Source organism: Brachionichthys hirsutus, unplaced genomic scaffold (assembly GCF_040956055.1).
Source record: "Brachionichthys hirsutus isolate HB-005 unplaced genomic scaffold, CSIRO-AGI_Bhir_v1 contig_1145, whole genome shotgun sequence".
NCBI lineage: Eukaryota > Metazoa > Chordata > Actinopteri > Lophiiformes > Brachionichthyidae > Brachionichthys > Brachionichthys hirsutus.
In genome coordinates this window covers 293,703-303,207 of record NW_027180315.1, presented here as the reverse complement: position 1 = coordinate 303,207, position 9,505 = coordinate 293,703, and the positions used below count along the sequence as shown (strand labels likewise).

The 9,505-nt window shown below is 45.1% G+C and overlaps 3 non-coding genes and 2 pseudogenes across 3 annotated transcripts; 1 reads left to right on the top strand and 4 right to left on the bottom strand.

Moving 5' to 3' along the window:
• Positions 1 to 849: 849 nt before the first annotated feature.
• Positions 850 to 968, bottom strand: LOC137912309 (5S ribosomal RNA). The gene has a single exon (XR_011106188.1). It is a non-coding gene; the product is annotated as a 5S ribosomal RNA (ribosomal RNA).
• An 81-nt stretch (positions 969 to 1,049) lies between these two features.
• trnad-guc (transfer RNA aspartic acid (anticodon GUC)) lies at positions 1,050 to 1,121 on the top strand. The gene has a single exon. It is a non-coding gene; the product is annotated as a tRNA-Asp (tRNA).
• An 813-nt stretch (positions 1,122 to 1,934) lies between these two features.
• On the bottom strand, positions 1,935 to 2,112 carry LOC137912398 (U2 spliceosomal RNA; annotated as a pseudogene).
• A 6,472-nt stretch (positions 2,113 to 8,584) lies between these two features.
• On the bottom strand, positions 8,585 to 8,695 carry LOC137912418 (U5 spliceosomal RNA). The gene has a single exon (XR_011106277.1). It is a non-coding gene; the product is annotated as a U5 spliceosomal RNA (small nuclear RNA).
• Positions 8,696 to 8,798: 103 nt separating this feature from the next.
• On the bottom strand, positions 8,799 to 8,943 carry LOC137912404 (U2 spliceosomal RNA; annotated as a pseudogene).
• Between the last annotated feature and the right edge of the window lie 562 nt (positions 8,944 to 9,505).

The following is a 9,505-nucleotide window of genomic DNA, read 5'->3' as shown; positions in this document are numbered from 1 at the left end:
TGCATCTTTAGTACATCTTTAGTACATCTTTAGTACATCTTTAGTACATCTTTAGTGCATCTTTAGTGCATCTTTAGTACATCTTTAGTGCATCTTTAGTACATCTTTAGTACATCTTTAGTACATCTTTAGTGCATCTTTAGTGCATCTTTAGTGCATCTTTAGTTCATCTTTAGTACATATTTAGTTAATCTTTAGTACATCTTTAGTACATCTTTAGTACATCTTTAGTACATCTTTAGTACATCTTTAGTACATCTTGAGTACAACTCGCACTGGAACATCAACTCTGCATTCTTCTCTCATTCTCTCTCTCGCTCCTCTCGCATCTTCTGCAGTCCCTATTTCTCAGCATCAGAGTACTTACGCCCTCTTGTGGCGAAAGCATAGAACACAAAAAATGGCATCCGGCGAAAATATTTTCCAAAAGAATTATTCATGCAATAAACTTCTTGATCTTGATCATCTTGGAATACATTTAATTCTGAAATCGATCCTGTGTGGATACAAAACAGGTCCAATCTCTGCTGTCCAATCGCAGCTGTTCAGTCACTGATCAAAGATCAAATTAAAAGATGATGAACATCAAATATACAGATCAAATAAAATATCTAAAAATCAAAGGAAGCACAATTTTATATATATAATCACACATGGTCATTTTACTCTGGCGTCATCCATGCTTGTGTCATTAAAAATAAATAAATAAATAAAATCAACCTATGAAATCAATCAACTGCTCAAGGAAAGTCATCAATCACAAGTGTTCAAATTGACAACCATCTTGATTTCCGACTTTTGGATGAAAAAATTCCATTTTGTTTGCCCGCAGCCTCAGGGATGAGGAAAAGCTTACGGCACCTGGTATTCCCAGGCGGTCTCCCATCCAAGTACTAACCAGGCCCGACCCTGCTTAGCTTCCAAGATCGGACGAGATCAGGCGTGTTCAGAGTGGTATGGCCGTAGACGAAAGCCGTGGCAAAAAGGACAGTATATAAACACGACTGTCCATACTTTCCCAGCGGGCGTCACCTTGCTCGTCTGTGTCTTCCTCGTTAGTATAGTGGACAGTACCTCCGCCCGTCACGCGGAAGACCGGGGTTCGATTCCCCGACGGGGAGGTGTTCTTTGTATCCAGGCATCCGGCGTAAATATTTTCCAAATAAATTAAGCATGCAATCAACTTCTTGATCAATCTTGGAACACATTTAATTCTGAGATCCATCCTGTCTCGATACAAAAAAGGTTCATTCTTTGCTGTCCAATCACAGCTGTTCAATCACTGATCAAAGATCAAATTAAAAGATGATGAACATCAAAGATACAGATCAAATAAAAGATGATGAACATCAAAGATACAGATCAAATAAAAGATGTTGAACATCAAAGATTACAAATCAAACCATACAGGGCAATGCAGCCTCATGGTATTACCGGTAGTGCGGTTAGCAGGAGCTAACGTAGCATTGCTAGTATCTCCCTTGTGCCGGTCTCAAGCCCGGATAAATGCAGAGAGTTGCATCAGGAATGGTGTGGTGTTGGTTGGAAATAAGAAGGCAGTAGCAGTTCCAACCACAAAACTTTATCAGAACATCTTTAGTACATCTTTAGTACATCTTTAGTACATCTTTAATGCATCTTTAGTACATCTTTAGTGCATCTTTAGTGCGTCTTTAGCACATCTTTAGTACATCTTTAGTGCATCTTTAGTACATCTTTAGTACATCCTTAGTACATCTTTAGTACATCTTTAGTGCATCTTTAGTGCATCTTTAGTACATCTTTAGTACATCTTCAGTGCATCTTTAGTATAGATAGATTTAGACCGACCCCATTTCTGACAACAAGACTTTCAGTCCTGGTTCATCTCAGAATATCACCCACACTGATTTCCAGTCAGCATGCAACAGTCGTTGGTTTTACATAAGGCAGAAGGAGGGTGCACCGTTCCTGGCAGCACTGTAATACCAGGTCAATGCGTAGAGCGAGTGAGGCAAGCCCCTTTCTCAGCTCCCAGTTCTAAAAATCTGCTTAATATGGTATCCTCTAATAGAGGACATATCAGATATTAAACTGATAAGAACAGATTTTTTTTTTCTTTCGAAAAGTTTTATTGACACTTAATACTCATATATACATTCATATAATTCTTTTCACATAGTATGTGTACACAATTCTGTAAAAACACATCTAAGACATTAAAATTCTGCCTTAAAAGAGGTTATACAGATAAAAGTGTTTGTGAAAAGATAATCTTATACAAGTTAAAACTGTGTCAAATATCCTTAAAACAGTCTTTAAAAGAGGAGTGCATTGTTTAAAAGGCTCTGCTGATCTTTCAGTTTGTGCCGGAGCGCAGTGAGTCCCTACCAAGGGGAACTCATCCTGCTCCTCCAAACAGCCGGTCTGTCGGGGTCCTGCCCCGGTGCCCAGAGGAGATCCCCCGCCCTCGTGCTCCTTCCCGCCTGCCTCACCCGGAGAGCCAGGCCGCCGCTGCTGTGTCCTTATTTTCGTGGGTCCAGCTCCTTCGTCCGAATGGGCACAGAGGCGATTCTTCTTTGTGGCTGCGTCCGCAGCCTTCCGCCTGCAGCTTCAGCTGCTTTGACGGTTGCTGCCGCCATCCGGAACGCAGCCACGGGGGGGATCTGCATGTGCTTCCTTACCAGCAAGTTTCTGGAGGTCCAGATGGCGTCTTTGATGGCGGTGATGGCGAGCCACTGCTTTGCATGTTCTTTTGCAGGCACTTGTTTTCGGTTCACTCCGTAGAGGACCAGTTGTGCAGTGAGGACCTCCCTTGCTGGCAAGTACGGGAAATTCAAGGAGCTGGCCATTTCCCACAGGTCCACAGCAGCGCCGCACTCCCAGAGCAGATGCCTCACCGACTCCGGGGTGCCACAACCCGGTCGGGGGCAGATTGACAGTCTTGCCATTCCCCGGGAGTGCATTACGGACCTGACCGGGAGGATCTCGTGGGCCACCATCCAGGACAGATCCCGGAGCTTGTTTGAAAGAGCAGGATGGTTCACGTTGCGCCAAACTGTTTGGGGTTCGCCGAGTGCAAGCCCCCGCACTGGACTCACCGGCTCGCGCTCCTGCACAACACATAAAAGAGAGCGATGGCTGGTTAAAACCGACAACTCCTCATGTTCCAGATTAAAATTCTTTAAAAAAAATTTAATCGAAGTGTAGGCTGGTGGCAGGTTAGAAGACACAGGAACTTTAAGATCAGTGGGTAAAATCTTTAAGTGTCTGAGGTAGGACCCCATCCAGAAGCGTGCCATGGCCGCAGTTTTTGGGTTTCTGGATGGGGCTGTGGCTGCTCCAATGTGCGCTGTGGCGTACAAGGATGTTAAAAACAAGGTCAGGTCTGGAACCCCCTTGCCTCCTTTCTCCTTTGGCCTTTTTACCACACCTCTCCTCAACCTTTCCCACTTGGATCCCCATAAAAAATAAAAAATGGCTCGTTCCAGGTCTAAAATCACTCTCCTCGGAGGGGTAAAAACAGAACTGACCAATAAAAGCAAAGGTAAAATCACGGCTTTAATGATTAAAACCTTCCCTTCCATAGTCAGTTCCCTTAGTCCCCAATACCCCAGTCTCTGCCTAACTTTCCCTACCACGTCTGGCCAATTTGTATGCCCTCCCCCATCCCTGTCAAATTTAATCCCCAGAATCTTTTGGTCAGTCTGAGTCACAGTCAGGGGCAGTCCTGTACATTCAGTCGGTGTCCAAGGGCCATAAAATTGGGCTAGCGTCTTGCTTCTGTTCAGTTTGGAACCGGAAGCCCGCCCAAACCAGTCAGTCAAGTCCAGGGTCCGGTTGACAGATAAAAGGTCAGTGCATAAAATGTTGATGTCATCCATGTATAAAACGCATTTGCTGCTCAGTCCCCCGGACCCTGGTACTACCACCCCGTGGATTCGTGGGTCCCTTCTCAAGACCTGTGCCAGCGGTTCGATGCAGATTACATAGAGGAGAGCGGATAACGGACAACCCTGACGGACACCGCAGTTAATCTCCACTGCTTTTGTAAGATCCCCGTTAACCATGAATTTGCTGGTGATGTCTTTGTACAGCAATCCCACCCAAGCAATAAACCTCCCTGGAAACCCCATTTTTTGCAGTACCTGGAACAGGTACTGGTGCGAGACCCGATCGAAGGCTTTCTCAAAATCTAGGTTTAAAACAACCAACCGAATATTCCTGTCTCTCGCAAAACAGATGGTGTCTCGGATCAGTACGAGGCTGTCGGTGATCTTCCTCCCCGGGACGGCACAGGCTTGATCTGGGTGAATCAAGTCTTCTAAAACAAGGGACATCCGAACCGCTAAAAGTTTGCTAAAAAGTTTACAGTCGAAGTTTAAAAGCGTGATTGGTCTCCAGTTTCTAATGTCAGTCTTGTCTTTGTTTTTAAATAGGAGGGTCACTATCCCTGTCCTAAAACTGTCAGGTAGCCGATCTAGTCGTTCGAATTCCATAAAAACAGTCAGTAAGTCAGGTGCTAAAAGATCCCAAAATGTCAAATAAAATTCCAAGGGAAGTCCGTCTTGTCCTGGGGACTTCCCTCTCGTAAAAGCTTGTATGGATTTATTTAACTCAAGCATGTTAAAATCTTGGGATAAAAGCACACTGTCACTCAAAACCTGTTCAGTGGAATCTCAAACTTCATTCAAGGTGTCAATAAAAACAGGTTTTTCTCTATACAATTCAGAATAAAAACTTTCTATGTGCTCTCGTATTTCTTTGGAAGTATTAAAAGTGCATCCGTTAGGGTCCTTTAGTTTTAAAATTGCCCCTCTTTTATTTAAAATCTTTTTAAAGAAGTATCGCGTGCACTTTTCCCCTTCCTCTAGCTGCTTCTCCCTGCTTCTTAAAATGACACCTTTACTGTTGTTATCTGCTAAAATTGACATTTCACGCTTAATATATTTTACCTCCTCACTAAAATCCAAACCTTGTAAAGTTAGTCTAAAATAACGCTGCAGTCTTTTCTGCAGTCCCATCATGCATCTGTTTTCCCTATCTTTCCTTCTCTTACCTGCCTGCCTAAAGAAAGTCTGGGTCCTTTTTTTAACCATTTCCCACCATAGTGCTCGTGTATCGTAGAAGTCTTGGAGGGTCTGCCACATTGTGTACTGCTCCCTGTACCGACTAACTAACTCCCTATCTTCTAGAAGGGAGCAGTTGAGCTTCCACAGACCCGTCCCTACAGTCACACCTGAAGAGAGTGAGAGGGTGCAGGTCAGCATCGAGCAATCTGAGAAGAAAACAGGGATTAATCTAGCATCGGTGGGTGGGCAACCCCGGGTAAAAATGTAATCTATGCGAGAGGCTCTGGTGCCGTCACCACTGGTCCAGGTGAAGCCCTCCTCTCTGGGATGCATGGATTTAAAACAGTCAGTCAGCTTAAAATCCTTGCAAATTCCCTGAAGTAAAACCGACGTCTTGTCTATTTTAAAATCTGTCCCTGCTCTCTTCCTATCCTGCCTACTCAAGATACAATTAAAATCACCCCCTACAACTAATGGCGCCCTACCTAGCATGTGGGACTGCAGGTCTTCTAAAAATTCGTACCTGTTGTTTTTGTCATTAAAACCATAAACATTTAAGAGGTTAAAATCCTGTTCCATAAAAGTCAAATGTGCTAAAAGTGCCCGACCGTGTCTCACCACAGTGCTGCCCTTCACCACAATCTGAGGATTTTTTACTAAAATGGCCACTCCGTCATTCTTGTTTTCGTCTGATCCGCTCCATATAGACGGGAGTGGCCACATCTCCTCCCACTGCGTGTACCTCTTTAAAAACGGAAGGTTGCATTCTTGAATTAAAAACACATCTGACTTAAAATTGTAAAGGAAGGATAAAATACTCTGTGCCCTCACCCTCGACTTCACACTCCTGACATTAATTGTCGTGAAGGTGAGGGTCATGAATATAGTTATTAAAAACAGGTACAACATTTTAAAAGACAATAAATAATTAAAACACTAAACCTAGTCGTACGTGTCCGCCAATATTGTAACAGGATCTCATGTCATAATATCCTCACAGTCGGGAGGTGAACTTCGAGATCCTGTCCTCCGGAAAGCAATATCTGCTCGCCGTTCCAATGGAGTTGATTGCAGTGCAATTGTTAGGAAGGAACACTGACCTGGTGAACCGGAGGGGGGGGCTTCGTCCTGCTCCACAGAGGAACTGTGAGAGCCTGGCTCAGCCCTTCCCCTCTTCTCCAAGGCTTCCTCAGCCTCAGAGCTCGACAGTTCTGACGCAGTCCTCTTATAACAGGGCTGGGCATTGGGGAGGCAGGTTTCACCGGACCCCTCTTCACTCACTGTGATAAGACTTCCAGTGGAGTCCTCACCGGAAGAGCTAGGTCCAGCTCCACCATCTGCCTGACTCTCCCCAGCAGGCTCCCCAGCTGCCTGGCTCGCCACGGCAGGCTCCTCAGCTCCCTCTGCTGGGTTGAGTTCAGGCCCCTCCCCTTTTCCCGCCTCACCGGGCTCTCCTCCAATCACCAGTTTTGGCGGGAAGTTTGAATTTCCCAGCCCCGCCTCTTCAATCAGCACTTTGCCGCCATTTTCCGCAGGTGTGTCGGTCATTGTCGGTCTGGCTTTCAATTTGTTGGCAAACGAGTTTGGGCAATCTCTGAAGAGATGGGTAGTGACTACACAGAGATTACACTTTCTGCCATTGGTACATTCCTCAAAAGTATGCCCAATCTCTCTACATTTACCACAAATGATGTGCGGACACGCCTCAGCAAGGTGCCCATGCTCACCACACTTGTGGCACAGCTTGGGTTGTCCTTGATAGTGGATGTAGCCCCGGTCGTTTCCCAGGACTATCATGGACGGGAGATGCTTCAGCCCTGGAAGCCCTGAGGGTCCTCCCATTGTTGAATGGGGACCCTCCAGGCACAGTTCCAAATGCCATCCACATCCCTCACTTTGGTAGCCTGTCCTTTGACCGTGCAGTATCTACCCAGCCAAACCAAAATGTCTCCTGCGTTCACCATTTCATTGAACATCCTGACAATAACCGTTTTAAGGCTATTGTCAGTCAGTTTCTCAATTTCGAACACAGAGAACTGGGTCTTCACATTTTCATACTTCATCCAAAACTGTTTCAATAATAAATCAGACATAAAACTTACATCAAAACCTTTGTTAAAAGGGAGGGTCAAAATACAATGGAGGTCATCTGGCTGAAAACCTAGGGCCTGCTGGATTAGCTTCCTGGAGAAGTCTAGCCGCGACATCCCCAGGAGCCTCCCAGCCTCCTCCCTGAATTTAAAATGCACACTGTGGTGCCTCCGCATGCCGGCATGTGCAGCCGACATGGCGAGAGGCACCACTAAAAACAATAAATTAGCTAAAAACAGGTAAAATACAATGTAAAATATAAAAGATGTTAAAACTTACCTTGAGGTAGACCTAAAGTGCAAGTGGGAAAAATGCAAATGAGCAAGTAATGTGCAAAATACAACAAAGTGACGCAGAAACAGAACAATGTCCTCCTCTCAAGCTAAGGGATTTTTCCAATAATTTGGAAAGACCTTACTGCCAAGGAGTGATCACTGTCTTAGCCAAAACGCCGAGAAGGCCGGTGGTTCCAACATTAAGAACCACCGTGCAATGCTGCTTTGCTTTGATGTTATGCTTTGAGTTCACAATGGTTTGGTATTGTGTAATGCCTGTGTGCTTTGATGTTTTGAAACTCTGGACGTTTTCCCTTTTCCCCTCCAGGGGAGGGGGTGCTGCCGCTCCAAATGTGCCCAGGGGAAGAGGCAAGGCGTCATCGTGAAGACTAGCGTATTCCTCCACCTCTTGACGGGTTTCCACCACAGCAGTGAAACACACAAAGCTCTCTCATAGCTGAAATCGTATTCCACGGATCAAGTGGAGCTTTACGATGTAAAAATTGATTTATTCAGAACAATGATTTGAATTTGTAAAATACAATTTAAGAGTAACAATGTGAGCTGAGGTCATGGAGACAAAATGAAAGAATTGATCCCTCTGGATCTAACTCATTTGACTCATTTCTGTGCAGTTGAGGACCAAACTAGAAAGATAAAACTGGCTTCCTGGAATCTCAGGTTTTTCGTGATGTTTCAGCCCATGGACAGCGCTGGCAGGGAAACAACTGACCCAGATGAGTCTATCAGCTCACCCTGTGTAAAGGAAGGTTTAGCCAGAGCTAACTATGCTTTGCTCCTATGCTAGGCTACTGTGCCTTCAGCCTGTCATCCCTCCCTCTAAATTTAGTGAGCTCACGAAGGATCTTGTTTTTGACCACATCTGGAGTCAAACACGATGTGTTTGCTTTATGACACAGCAGGAAAATTATTTGTCCATCAAGGCGGTGCATCGCCTCCTGAGCAGTTGAAGAAGACGCTGCCGTCAGTGAGAAACACTGATCCATGCTGCAGCCATAGATTTAATGTTACAATTCTAACATCAAAGCACAAGTTGATCAAAGGCCTACAGTGCATATAAGAAGGATTGCGTCCCACATCAGCCACGTGTACACTACACTACACTTAATCGGAAATAACAAATACTTTTTTTCACAGGGAAAGGACACCCCACTTTAGCGGGGCGTAAAAAATTGGCTTCAACTCTCGTTGTTCCACTCCACGGAAATCTTTAGTAAAAGGCGAAAGATTTATACGATCTGAAGTGAAGCAAGAGCGATCTACCTCTCATTGAAAGTCAGACCGACCCCATTTCTGACAACAAGACTTTCAGTCCTGGTTCGTCTCAGAATATCATCCACACTGATCTCCAGTCAGCATGCAACAGTGCACCGTTCCGGGCAGCACTGCAATACCAGGTCAATGCGTAGAGCGAGTGAGGCAAGCCCCTTTCGCAGCTCCCAGTTCTAAAAATCTGCTTAATACAGATACTACACTTGATCTCAGCCAAAAGGCCGAGAAGCGATGAGCCCAGCCCGCTTGGCGCAGGTGCCAACTGCCTGAAACCTATCCCTCAGGTCATGGTGCAGACACATGCTGACCATAGGAAAAGCTGCTGATTCAAACTCGGCTTGTGGTCCGAAGCTCACATATTATATTTATTTATTTATTTCGACCACGTAAACAACAAAGAATACTAGAAAGACAATCAGAGACTGCAGACCCCGCCTCCAAAAGACTCTTCAATCTTGTGAGACAGTAAACAGGGCTTCTGGATCAGAAGGGCCAAACCTGTTCTAGCTTGCTGCTCCGGAACGTACTCTTTTTCCCATCATGCCATTCGTGTCCCTCCCTCGTAAAGTGGCAGTTTACAGCACAGGCACGATTCCAGATGTAAAAATAATTCTAGAATCTGGATCCAGATCCGGATCAACGGCATTCTCGGGGGAGGACCGAGCCACGGACAGAACCTTGCCTGTGTAAAAATTTCAAGTCAATTGGGTTACTAGTTTTTGAGTTATGCGCTCGGACAGACAAACAGACAGACAAACAAACGCACCCAATTGCAATACCCTTGCCTGCTCTTCG